Consider the following 12,252-nt stretch of genomic DNA (forward strand, 5'->3'; position numbering starts at 1 on the left):
CAGGAAGGATTCCTTGTTGGTGTTTTGCTGTTAAAAGAAAACAATGTTTTCTCTTGGACCTACAAGAGTGGATGCTTGTCCTCAGTAAAGAATGAGGCTGGCCTTCTTCCACACATAAGGTCTGTGTTCACCTTTAATCTTGCTCTTTAGACCAGAGCCAAGCAGTGGGGCAGGTGGGGAATTAGTTGCTCCAGAGGGAGTGAACTCTGACTCTAATTTGGCAGTGGTTTTACCGTAGTTGTTAGATTAAAATTAAACCTTCAAGGTCTCTTAATGCAGGGGGGGTTTTCCTGTGTCTTTTGCATAAATCATACAAGCAAAACATTGAACCTTGCCACGCACATTCACTGCTTGTCATTCACACTGTATTATCTTCATGTCTGTCCCACTGTTTTGTTTGTTAGTGATGTTTTGTTTTTCCAGTTGATCACCTTTCATTGGGGGTAAAGATGTATTGAGGTGGAGATACATTCCTCTTCTCATGATACTCCAATTCTTGTTTATATTTCTTTTTCCTTATATGCAAGAAGTGTGAAGAGTTGCTTTTTGACTTTCTATACCACCACAGCAAGATAGAGTGTATTGCTAGGGTGATGAAAGAGAAGATTTAAAAGAAACCATGGGGGATGTGTTTGGGCGTCCTGCTTTGTGAAAAGAATGATACAGCTGGATGTGGGGTCACTAAGTCTACCTTTTAGAAAGGGATAATGTTTGGGGCAAGCTGGCTTGTTACTGGCTGAAACCCTTTTGTTGTAATTAAATTCAACTTTCTCCTTTTCCTGCTGTGTGTTTTCTTGTGAACAGCTCTTGAACTTGTTTGAATGTGCTGGTGGCTTACCAGGAGACATTGAGGCTCTTCTGTTAAATAATGCATCGAGGTCTGGGAACATGAATACTTTTTGCACAATTATTTTTTCATGTCAGGGATGTGTTTAAATATATTAGGGATTCTTTTGTGTGTTCCTCTTTTTGAAAATACCTTGCATTCCCACATCTGTAGCTACCAGTGGGTTTTTGAGCCATTCCAGGGTTTCATGTCTACTTTTTGTCTATTTTTATGTCTAACCAGTCAGAGAGAAGTGTGCTGCATGACTGATTTGTGAAATTCAAGTATCTTCTCAATTGCACCATTAATATTGACACTTGTGGGAAGGGGTGATCAGATGTGCTCACTCCTGAGATAATGTGATGTTTCTAGGGTACCATTTGGGTTCCTTGGAACTAGAGTCAGTTAAAAATAACCTGAACCAAATAGGTGTTCAGGGTTTTTCAGATGATGAGGCCCTCAAGTTCTACTGCTAAAGCATCTAAATTGAGAAAGGATCAATCAATTTCTAGACAGCTGCATTATCACGTTAAAAGAACAAAATATTTGTGTTCTGTTAAATCATGCTTTCCCTGTTAAAAATAGAGGATTTCTTCCTCCAAGGACTGTAATTCTCACAGGATGTGGAGGAACCTAATGCAGCCAGATTACTTTTGTTGTCCTTTGACCATGGCTCTCTGAAGGAGGTAGCCTCAGTCCCTTTTCTTGTATTCAGCAAGTTTTATCTGCCCTGTGCCAAGCCTTTCTGTCCTGGCCTTTCCCAGCCAGCTCCCTGGGCTGGAGCCATACACGAATTCAGATGGGTTCCCTGCTCTTCCTTCTCACTGTTGCAGCTGCTGAAGTGTGGTCTTAATTTCTGGCACGATTTATTTAACTTTTCCTTCTCTGGTGTTCATGGAGCAGCTGCAGCCTGAGTGGGTCTTCATGCAAGGGAGTGAATCCTGCAGGAATGTGCCAGGAAGCCAGCAGCTATGGCAAGATAATTAACCCTCTTTTCCAAAGCATCTGGGATCCAGGAAAACAAATTAATCCTGGCAGGGGCAGTAAAGCAGTATTCAGAATTAAGTACTGGAGTGGGATTGTAGGATGGGGGATGGAAGTTGGAGCACAATGCAGGATGTAATTACTCAATTTCATATAAGCCGTTATCTCTTCTTTATTTTCTCTTGCCATTTTTTCTTTCCATTTGTGGGTTCATCTTTCTTCAAGCAATTAAAAAATTAAATTGATTGTGCTCCATTCAAAATTCAAGTGGATAGTAGTCAAATAAACCTCCAGAAGTTATTAGAGTGCTTCTTATGGAAAATCCTAAATTTTCTGTCTCTTGGGCTGTTAATACACTAGACTTTGGATAGTTTGTATTTAGGTGATGCTTCCTCTATCAGTAAAGTGCAAACTTCTGGCCATTTTAAATTGAATGGCATGGATACAGGGATTTACATGTAATATAGATTATGCTTCTATTTTCTGTTAACCACAGCACTGTAACTGCTAAATCAGATTAAATCAGAGCTTTAGATAAGCATCCTGTCAAAAGGCTTCAGAAGTGTCTAAGAAATAGCCTGGTCAGACAGTGACCTGGTAATCTTTTTTTGAAGTTGATGTTTGGCTTCTGATTGAACCACAGTAATCTAAAACTCCAGTAGCTGAAGGTGGGAATCCCACTTACTGAACTTTTAGTTCTCTCATCTTCTTGGGCTGCACTTAAAATCCAAAACAAACTCCTGAGTTCTGAGGATAGAGCTCAAACTGGAGTATTTTAGTTACACTTAAATATGTTCCCCTTGCTCAAGATTTCTCTGGTGTTTTTCCATCTCTTTATGGGCAAAGACCTGTCTGTACTTTCATAAGGATCCTTTCTATAGCCCTAACTCCTCCTTTTTGTGTCCTTTTAACATGAAGGAATGAGAGCTAACCAGAGGATTCCAGATTAGGACTGAGCTATCAATTTATTTCAAAGTAACATGATCTCTGGTCTTGCTTTTTTCAGCTACAACTTTCAAATAATGGTAATAATAATAATAACCCTACCTGAGGTAGTCTGAAGGACAGGTTTCTCTCATGAAGATAAATAAGGTGATAACACTTCACCAGGTCTTCAAGCATATGGGCCCCATGTTCACAGCTGAGTGCAATCCTGCTCTTTTTGCTTTCTTCACCATAGGGCAAATAACACATCCCTCATGTTTGAGTGCTGCTTCAATCTGCCCCTGCCATTACCTCCAGTGCTCCCACCCTTGATGACCCTGGCATTGGAAAAAACCCAAAAACAAACAAAAATGAGGTTTTCCTTTTTATCTCCTAAAGCTTCCAAACAAAGCTTGTTCTTCTGTCTTCTGCACAATTTGAAAATTCCCAAGAAATAGGGCAGGGATATATATTCAAGGATGCAAGGACAACTGAAGCTAATCTTTCTCTTTGAAACTGGCAGGAAGAAAAGAGTCGTAGCTCCTGGCCTGAGACTGCCAGCACAGCCTCCATTTTGTTTTACTGCTGAAAGCAGACTCAGCTTTCCAGGAACTCTGCTTTGTGGACCTTTCCGGAGAGCATCCGGCCAAGGACAAGCCTCCTTTCACAGAGCACAGAGCGGCTCTGGGCCGGGATGGCACAGGCTCGTGGGTGGAATTTGTGTGGGGTGAGGCTCCCAGCTCCAAGGGGACTCTTGTTTCTCTCCCATGGCATGCTGCCATCCCAGCAGCCTTGGCAGGAGCCCTTCCTGCACTAAGCTGCTCATAGCTGACCAATGTTTGAGAGGGGCTCATCTATAAACTGCTTAAGCAGCAGTCACTTTCCATGTGAAGCTGCTCTTAAGCCATTTTGCAAGCACTTAAGCTGCTTCTATCTTTTAGTCCACTTGGGATGCTGATATTCCCCATTTCCCCAGTCACTGTGTGCCTGCCTGTACCTTGCATTAGCCTGCCTCCTGTTAAAGACTCTGTAGATCAGAATTCCAAAGAGTCACTCACTTGAGTGCCTGCTTTGAGTTGTGTATGTGGTTTGAGCTTAGGCCTGTGAGATTGGCTCCTGAGCCAAGGAGGGTGGGAGTCTGCTCTAACTTTTTAGGTGAAAAGAGCCCTAAAAACAAATTGCCCAGTGTTCCAGGTTTCACTTGGAGCTCAGACACTTGTCCACACTTGTCCTGCAGCTTGCTGAGGAGTCTGTTTACCTTTAGCCAAACACTCTGCCAATAACCCTGAATCAGCCTTGTACCTGGGGCTGTGCAACACAAAGGCCAAGCTGATAACAACTGCATTTTGCTTTGTGTCCTTTCCAAGCCCAGACCAAGTTACCCTGCTGAGATCAGGGGGAAGGGTGGGTGGAGAGGCTGAGCTGTGTTCACCTGGGAGATACTGTTTTTATCTGCTCTGTGAACAGGGAGCTGAGCAAAGGAGCAGGGGGAGCATGAGCACACCTTTGGCTTTGATTGTGGCAGCAGCACAGAACAGACACCAATGTCTGTGCTGCTGCCCTGTAAAGCAGAGAAACTTTCAGAGCCAGGTTGAGTTCACACATAGGTGTCTAGCAGATTGATTGTGGCAAAATGGATTTTATTTATGCAGTGTAGATAGCTTTGGGCTTGGTACAAGGTAGCTCTGTGGCACCTGGGGCTTGCACATGATGAATACGTAAGACCCAGGATCTTTGAGTTCTCTGTTTTCTTGCCAATTCCCCCTGGTTTCCTAGGAGTAAATGGAGCAGCTTGTCCCTGCAGCATGCCCATGCAGCTTGCTTGACCTTGGAGATTGCATTGGTCCTCACAGGTACAGCCAAGTGCCTGTTCTTGTCCTTCAACAAGTCCAGACTTCGCTGGGGAATGTCACTGGACTGGTTGTGCACTGTGTGAAGGTGACACTGAATAACCTACCTGTGCCTGGGTTTTGCCTGCAGGGCTTTGTAAGGCCAGGGGGTGCCAGTTTCTGCCAGGAATCTGGTGAGAGTGAGATAAGCACAGAAGTATAAGGCAGCTATAACCACAAAGACATTTATCAACTGCTTCTCTGCAGACCTTTCACAACAGACTTTTGCCTCTCCTCCCTCTCCCTGGTTCCTTTCAGAGCCTATAGTTCTGCCTAGAAATAAATGATACATTATTTTAAAAAAGAATTAAAACATGGCCTTAGATGATGTGTGGTCCAAAATTCCCTTTATGCCAGGCACAGTCCAGGTGATAAAATCCTGTTTTTATCTATTTGTTTACAGAAGGCTGCCATGAAGAAACAGGCAGGGTCTTTCAGGACCAAGCACCTGCAGCTTTGCTGTTGTCAGGTTTCTGCAGCATTTTGCCTGATTTGCATCTCTGGATCAGACACCTGATCATCTGAAATGCTTCCTGGCATCCACTCAACTATACTTTTCTGTCAGTTGAAGCAGGAAACTTACTATCTCAAAGTAGCAGGCATAGATGTTGTTGTTGTTATTGTTTTTATTATTTCTCCCGTGTCTGCAGCTATCGCCTTTCCTCCCTCCCTGTGCTGGGCTGAGTTGGCAGGGAAGAAGCTCTCCTGTGGGCCTGTCCTGGCTGACAGCAAAGGTGGGCCACTGTTCCCCAGGGCTATCTCCTCCAGAGAGAAAATCAGGCACAACTGTAGTTTTGGAGCTTGTAAGCAGGAGAATCAGGACACAGAGGCCACTGCTTTTCTGTTTCTGTTCATATCCAGGCTTTGGGTCTATCTAGTGCTTCACAGGGAACAGGGCTGGGGACCAGGGTCTGTGGGCCCTGCTGTTTCCTCCCTTATCCAGGCAGGGGCTCTGGGGCAGAGCTGGCAGGGAGCAGGACAGGGCCTGTCCTGCTGACAGGGGACAGCAGGTGGCAGCAAGAAATCCAGGTCCCTTGGCTCTGGGTTCAGCACCGGGGCCTGCGTGCGTTGGCTTCTGCTGAACTGGGGACAGTGAAATCTTAGACAGACTCTCTGAAGTAGACCTGACATGGCTTTTGGTTCGTGCTCGACGGCTGTTTGAGGTCCTTTCTTGGGGTGCCAGAACTGATGCCTAGAAAGGCTGACCTGGAACAGAGACTAGACAGAGTAAAAGGAATAAAATAGGTATTTATTGAAAGGATACACCTGGGGCAGTGCAAGAGCCTGGCTGGAGCTACACCCAATCAAATCCAAGATGGAACCCAGTCACTGGTTTTTACACTTTTGTAAGTTTTGGCTCATCTACATATTGGGGTCAATTGTCCAACCACAGCTCCAGGCTATGAAGTCGCAGCCCCCTTGCTTGCCCCCTTTCCTTCCCAATTGTTTCTGCTCTTTGGGCACCAGTTGTCCTTGATTCTGTAGCTGGGAAGGGATTGTTTTGTCTAACTACCCTGTAAAGAAAACTTACTAACACCTAATACAATGTTTCAGAGTTACACACTAAGCAGCAAAGATTCTGAAAAATATAGAAGCTGAAACCCAAGGCATCATGAGGGCTGTTTGAGGTCATGGGATGCTATCCTGCAGCATCTGCACTGGATCACCCTCAAAGACCTGCCAAGACATGCAGAAGGACTCCCAGGTGCTCGGGTTTGGACTCTCATTCACCAGAATGACCACTCCAGAATTTGCTGAGCTATCTGTGCGTGAGGAGAGAGGCTGTGTAGGGTACAGCCAAGGGCAGCAAGCACATGTGTGGCTGAACACAGCTGTGCTTTGGAGAGGGCAGTGTATAAGATTGCTTCTGCAGAAACCCATCCTTGACCTTGGAATTTCCTCTGGGTGACCAAGAGGCATCCAAGCTGGAAAACTCAATGTCTGAATCTCTCCTGCAGTCTTACCAGCTCTGGGGTGTGAGCTAAGACATCTCTGCAAGCATTTTCCAAAGAGCAGCGTTGCAAAAGAGTCCCACTGGATAATCCAGAAACCTGGGTTTGATTCCACTTGTGTAAGCAATTTATAAGGCAAGAGGTGATATTTCATCCCTCCTCCTTGAGGGAGCTGGTGTGCTTCAGAACATGTGCAAATGCCTTTGATACTTCAATAATAATGGATAAGTGGCAGCATGGCTTAGGAAGAACAGATCTTGCAAGACAAGTGTGATTGCTTCCACTGGGGACAGAATGGAAAAGGATCCAACAGCCAAAGATGTGAGCAATGCTACTCCTAAGGAGTAGTAATTAAAATAAATGCAATAAGGCAGTGAAAGGCATGAAAAAGTGACTGCCACAGCAGCATAGAGCTTGGAGGGTTCCCCTGTGGGGTGAGCCATCTGCCTCCAAGAGCTCACAAAAGAGATGCAGGGAGCCTGTACGTTTACCTGGGAGAGGTAAAATTCCTCCTGATTCTCCTCTGGGCTCTGCTTGTCCCACTTCTCACGGTGGGGGCATCAGGGCAATAATGGCAGAGGCGGGGCTGTGCCTGTCTCCCTGGCTCCTGCCTGGCTGCTGGATGGTGCCACTCCTGAGCCATGCCCTGTGGCTCTGTCTGGAGCTCCCCCCCACGCAAGGAGCAGCAAGCCTGCCTGCCTGCCTGATGAGCTCTCTGGTGGCTTTTTTCAAGGAGGAGCCTGTTTTCAGATGGTCATGAGGTACAGACACCCATCTCACCATGCACAAAGCAGGAGATGAGAGCTGGGTTGGAAGGATGCTGAGACCATAGCAGGGCTGTGTGGGGGACTTTCAGGTACTTTACTGCCACTGACACATTGGCAAAACAAGTGGGAGATTCAAAACGGAGACTGGGGTGGGAGGCAGAGGCTGTGGGCACGTATTTCCATAATGATGAGCTGCAGAAGGAAGATACAGGTGAAGGAGAAGCCTTAACACTGGTGGAGGCTCCCTTGGGCCAAAGCAGGAGCTGGGCAAAGTCTTGATCCTGCCAACCATGTGCTGTCAAGCTCTGGCTGTTCTCTGGACTCTCTAGTGTTATCTTCACTCCTTGGAAAGGGTGGGGGCAGCTTCAAACTTGGAGACAGTCCATTTCTACCCAGAGCAAAACAGTTGTTTTGACACCACATTAACCATGCAGGTTATTTTGGGAATTTTCCACCTTCTTTTTGTTTTCTGTCCTCATTACATGTAAAAAAAATTGGCTTTAGATGCAATTTCAGAACAGGAATGTTGCAACAGTCGTAGAGCAGCTACGTAGTATTGCCTGTTGGAAAGCTGTTCCTTTGCCCTCCCCTCTTGGCTTCAGCTGGGTTTGTTCGTGCCATGGAACAAGCCATGATCCTTCTGGATTTGCTACTTTTGGGTTTTCCTTTTATTTATGCTCCTTTCTTTCAGGCTGAGGCACATGGTTAGCCTGGAGCCAGAGGTCAGAGTCTCTTTGGTGTTTAAACTCAGCCATGGGTTTGTGGGGAGAAGAAGAGCCAGCCTTGGTCTGGCATTTTTGGCAGCCCTCTGTCTCCAGGTTCCAAGCTTCTCTCTGTGCCTTGCTGAGGACAGAAGTAGACTGAAAATGCTGGGCAGCTGCTGGCATTCCCACTCCTACAGCTGTGTCAGGCAGTGAACTCCATGGTACTTGTCCTGCTAGCCTGGGAGAGACCTGGGGCCCAGGATCTCAGCCTGTTCTATGCCAGGACACATGGGGAGCACACAGCGTGGCTGGGCATGAAAACGCTGCTGGATTCGTGTGATCAGATGGCAAAAGCCACTGTGAGCCCCTGCCCTTTGAGCAGGGTAGAAACTCCAGCTGACAGGCATACACAGCCCCGTGAGTGTGTGATAAGGGAGCACTTGGCCCGGACACACTCCTTGGGCAAACCCTTTGCCCAGAGGTGTTACCCCTACTACCTTATGGTGAGCAAACTGTGGTCCTTCACCCCCAGCCTCCTGCGCTGCCTCCCGGGCGCGTTTGCTGCCAGCTCTGCTTTCCTACTAAGGCAAAGTGCAAAGGCACCTCTTGCATCACTGCAGGGGGATGAGGGCCAGGCAGGGCTGCCCCTGCCAGCAGCAGCACTGCAGGCACCAGGCATGCACAGGAGACTAAAGATCCACAAACCTGCTCACATCCAGTTCCCCATTGCCTGTAAATGAAATAGACTAGCTTTGAAAAATCAAAATACTCCCAGCAAATGGAAGCTGCTGACTTCCAGCTGAGATTTGTCTCCTCCAAGGGGAGGACAATTTGCCTTTGAGACAGCCAAAATGTTTTCTGCATGAAAGACCTGGCTTACCTCTCAGTAGAAGCACTGGCATCTTGTGTCACCTGTTTGTAAGGCAGCTTTGAACTTAACTGTTTATGTAACCTATTAAAAATGCATTAATGTGCCTTGTTATTCTTTCCTTCCCTGCCAAGGAGTTGGTCAGACATGGTTTCATGTGAGCTCTGCAGTTGGTTGCTGCTGAGGGGTGCAGAGGGGCCAGACTCAGTGTGGCCTCTGCAGGAGCATCCCTGTGCCTTGCTGCACACCCTCTCCCAGTGTTGGCACACAGACCTCAGGCACAGCACCCTGTTTTTCGGAGAGCATCATACCTCTCTAGCCCCTGGTTAATGGTTAGACCCACATTGCAGCAGCTGCCTCCCCACCCAGCTATGGAATAAGTCACAGATTTTAAATATTGGATTTTCTGATCTTGCCCTTTGGACTTATTTTTGCTGTGGCTGTTGGTAAACTGTGTGCTCCTAAGTTCTGGCTGCTGTGAAATCCTCTCTGGACTGCTGCACCCCTGAGCAGGTACATTTTGCTAAGTTGTACAGGAGCAGTGTCTGATGGAAGTTGGCACAAATGGCTCAAGGCAAGAGACTGATTTTGGCTGAGTTTGGTGTAGAATTACCTCTCAAAGGAAGAGCTGGTAAGAAGGGGCCTGTGACAGTCTCAGATTCAGCTAGCCTTTGCAGCAGGATTGTTGCCAAATCTGGGCCAGAGCAGCTAAGGCTGGAAAATTTGAAAGGATGGAAACCCCTCCACTCTGGCTCCATGTCCCAGGGCTGCACCACCCTTCTGGGGAAGGAGCTTTTCCTAACACCCTGAACCAGCCAGGCTCACTTACCTCCTGGAAAAAACTTCAGCTTCATCCTCCCTTCTAGCTGCCAAGTCACTTTAGACTTCTGCTAAATCATTTCCTCTCCTTCCCCACTAACCAAGCCAGCTGTCTCTACCTCTCCCTGTAGACAATGTTCCCTGACCTCAACCAGCCTGGTGGCCCTGCTAGTCCTCTCTAGCTTCCAGCAGATCCGTGCTCATCCTGGAGGGTCTGTTCACACCCACCAAGTCCTGCTGAAATGGAATGCTTAGAGCCAGGACATGCTGAAGTCAAGATCAGAAACAAGCTCCTTGTTGAGTCTGCTCGAATAAGGCTTCAGGAGAAGCTGATATTGATAGATTTCTGAATGAGATGGGTCTGAGCCACCTGGCACGTGCCCAGCACTGATAAACAAGGCCTGTCTGTGCCCATCTCCTTGCAACACTGCAGCATCCTCCTGACCACTGACAGCTCAGGGCACTGCTTTGAACTGTCTCCTTAGCGTCATGGAAGAGCAACACAGTTTAGGGACATTGCCAGCACAAGGTTGGCATGTCCTGAGTTCTGGACAATTCACCAGTAGCACTGGCTCCTGGGCACTGTCCACCCCTTCTGGAGTAGGTCCAAGGGGTTCAGCTGCTCCTAGATTCCAGAGGCAGTGTGACTGGGACTCATGGAACCTGATGGAGATGGCTTGCCTTGCTCATGGCCAGCTCATCCATCTTCAACTTGCTCAAACAGCTCACTCTGAATGGGGAGGAGAGTGCAATGCTTCATTTAGACGGATAGCAGGGAGCAGAGGGACTTTGCAGGGTCATCTTGGGCACTTCAGCAGGATGTGGGCTACCAACCTGAGCCTTTGTGGAGCATTGGGCTCTTTCCTCTTTTTCCTTCTGTGGGACTGAGGTGTGCTGGGCAGCCCATTCCTGCCCAGAGCTACCTGGTCCCCGCTGATCACTCCTCTCTGAAGGATGGTGTCACATGCCTAAGGCTGCTCCTCTGAGGTCTGAAAGATTAGACTGGGAGTTTTATGGGTGGGAGATATCCCAGGGCTGAGGTCAGAGACAGAAATGTAATGTCTGCCCTGCTCTGTTATACAATCCGCTGTTAAATAATCACTCGGGGTCACTGCGCCTGCCAGGCCACTGCAGCTGGCAGTGGGGCTGCTGGAAAAACAGGATCACTGTCCACCAGACAAGAAGGAGAAGGAAAAGCAGTAACACACTTCTGGGCAGTCCCATGCTCAGACCCTTCCCAGTGCTGGGGTTCCTCATGGCAAGGTGCTTTCCAGTGACAGAGGCACTCACAAGGACACAGCCTGTTTGTAGGAGGCTGTCAGTGGGGAGGTGGCTTTGGCCACAGTGATGGAAGGCTGGTGTTTGTCTGTGTGATGCTGTGGCTTGAAGTGTGTGAGAAGGGATCTGTGCCTGCCACAGGGACACTGGTTCTCCACTGAATCTGGGCAAGGTGGACACCCAGCACCCATCCAGCACAGCTCTGTGCCCCCAGTCCATGCTCTCTGCATTTCCTAAACCTGCAGTGGAGCCCAGGCTGGGGCAGAGCTGTGGCCTGCCATGAGCCAAGCACACAGGGGTTGGGCCAGTGCCACAGTGCCAGGTTGTGCTGCCCATCTGGGACTGATACCCATTTAACAGCGCTGTGTTAACAATTTCAAAGGTGATGCAGAAGAAAATAGCTGAACTGGACACTTGGAGGACATCAGGGAACATGTGGGAATGGGTACTGATGACCTGTGCAAGCAAGCAGTCACTCAAGGGAGCTGGATGATTTTCCCTGGGAAATATAGGCCAAGTCCAGGAAAAGGAACCACACTGGTGGGGGAAGCTCACAAAGCAAAGCTGGGAAGCAGCCACACTGCACTCAGAGCCTGAGCATCACTGTCCTGGGATTCCTGTCCTCGAGCATGCATTTACAGCTAGCTAGCCTACTTCTGCTGGGTAATTTCTTCCTAATAAGGGGTTTTGGCAGGTGGCTGTGCTCCCCTGAGGGTGAGGGAGAGCAGCTCAGTACAAGCAACAAACTGGTGGGGGACAGGGCGAGTTCCTTTTCATTTACTCAGAGGATGGCTGTGAAATAGAAATGCTGGGGGATGACTGGATGGCTCTGAGGAAGCTTGAGGTATCCCTTACTTGGATTTGCTGCCAGTGATCAGGGAGGCATTCTGGCTTAATGCAGCTGTTTTGTTATTTAATCCTGCTTGATTTTCCTTTACACTTTCCCAAATGTTTTAAGCTATTCTTTGTTGTGTTCATCCACTTTTTAATCTGAGGTCAAATGATTGGATCTTAATCCCTGGATCTCAAATGAATTTGCCTTTTGGTTTCCAGCCCTCTGCTACAGCCAAGCTTCTGTCCCCTTTTCCTTCTCTCATTATTTCTCTATTTCTTGCAAGTTAGCATTACTTGAGAAGAATAAAACTGGTGGTACCCTCCTGATTAATATTTCCAAACAATTTTATGTTTTTCCTTGCGATGAGTCCCTGGAACCTTTTTTTTCAAGCTACCGAAATGTGATC

General features: G+C 47.6%; 1 protein-coding gene across 2 annotated transcripts in view; it reads left to right on the forward strand.

The window, feature by feature from the left end:
* The first annotated feature begins 9,372 nt into the window (after positions 1–9,372).
* The window catches only part of ATL2 (atlastin GTPase 2), a 44,110-nt gene continuing 41,230 nt past the window's right edge, over positions 9,373–12,252 (forward strand). Inside the window, exon 1 of one of the 2 annotated variants that reach the window (XM_056487526.1) lies at positions 9,373–9,427. The gene's annotated coding sequence lies outside the window, so the exon portion shown is untranslated. The remainder of the gene's footprint in view (positions 9,428–12,252) is intronic. The other variant, XM_056487531.1, reaches the window with a different exon arrangement.

The sequence above is a fragment of the Oenanthe melanoleuca genome, chromosome 3, assembly GCF_029582105.1.
Source record: "Oenanthe melanoleuca isolate GR-GAL-2019-014 chromosome 3, OMel1.0, whole genome shotgun sequence".
NCBI classification, from domain to species: domain Eukaryota; kingdom Metazoa; phylum Chordata; class Aves; order Passeriformes; family Muscicapidae; genus Oenanthe; species Oenanthe melanoleuca.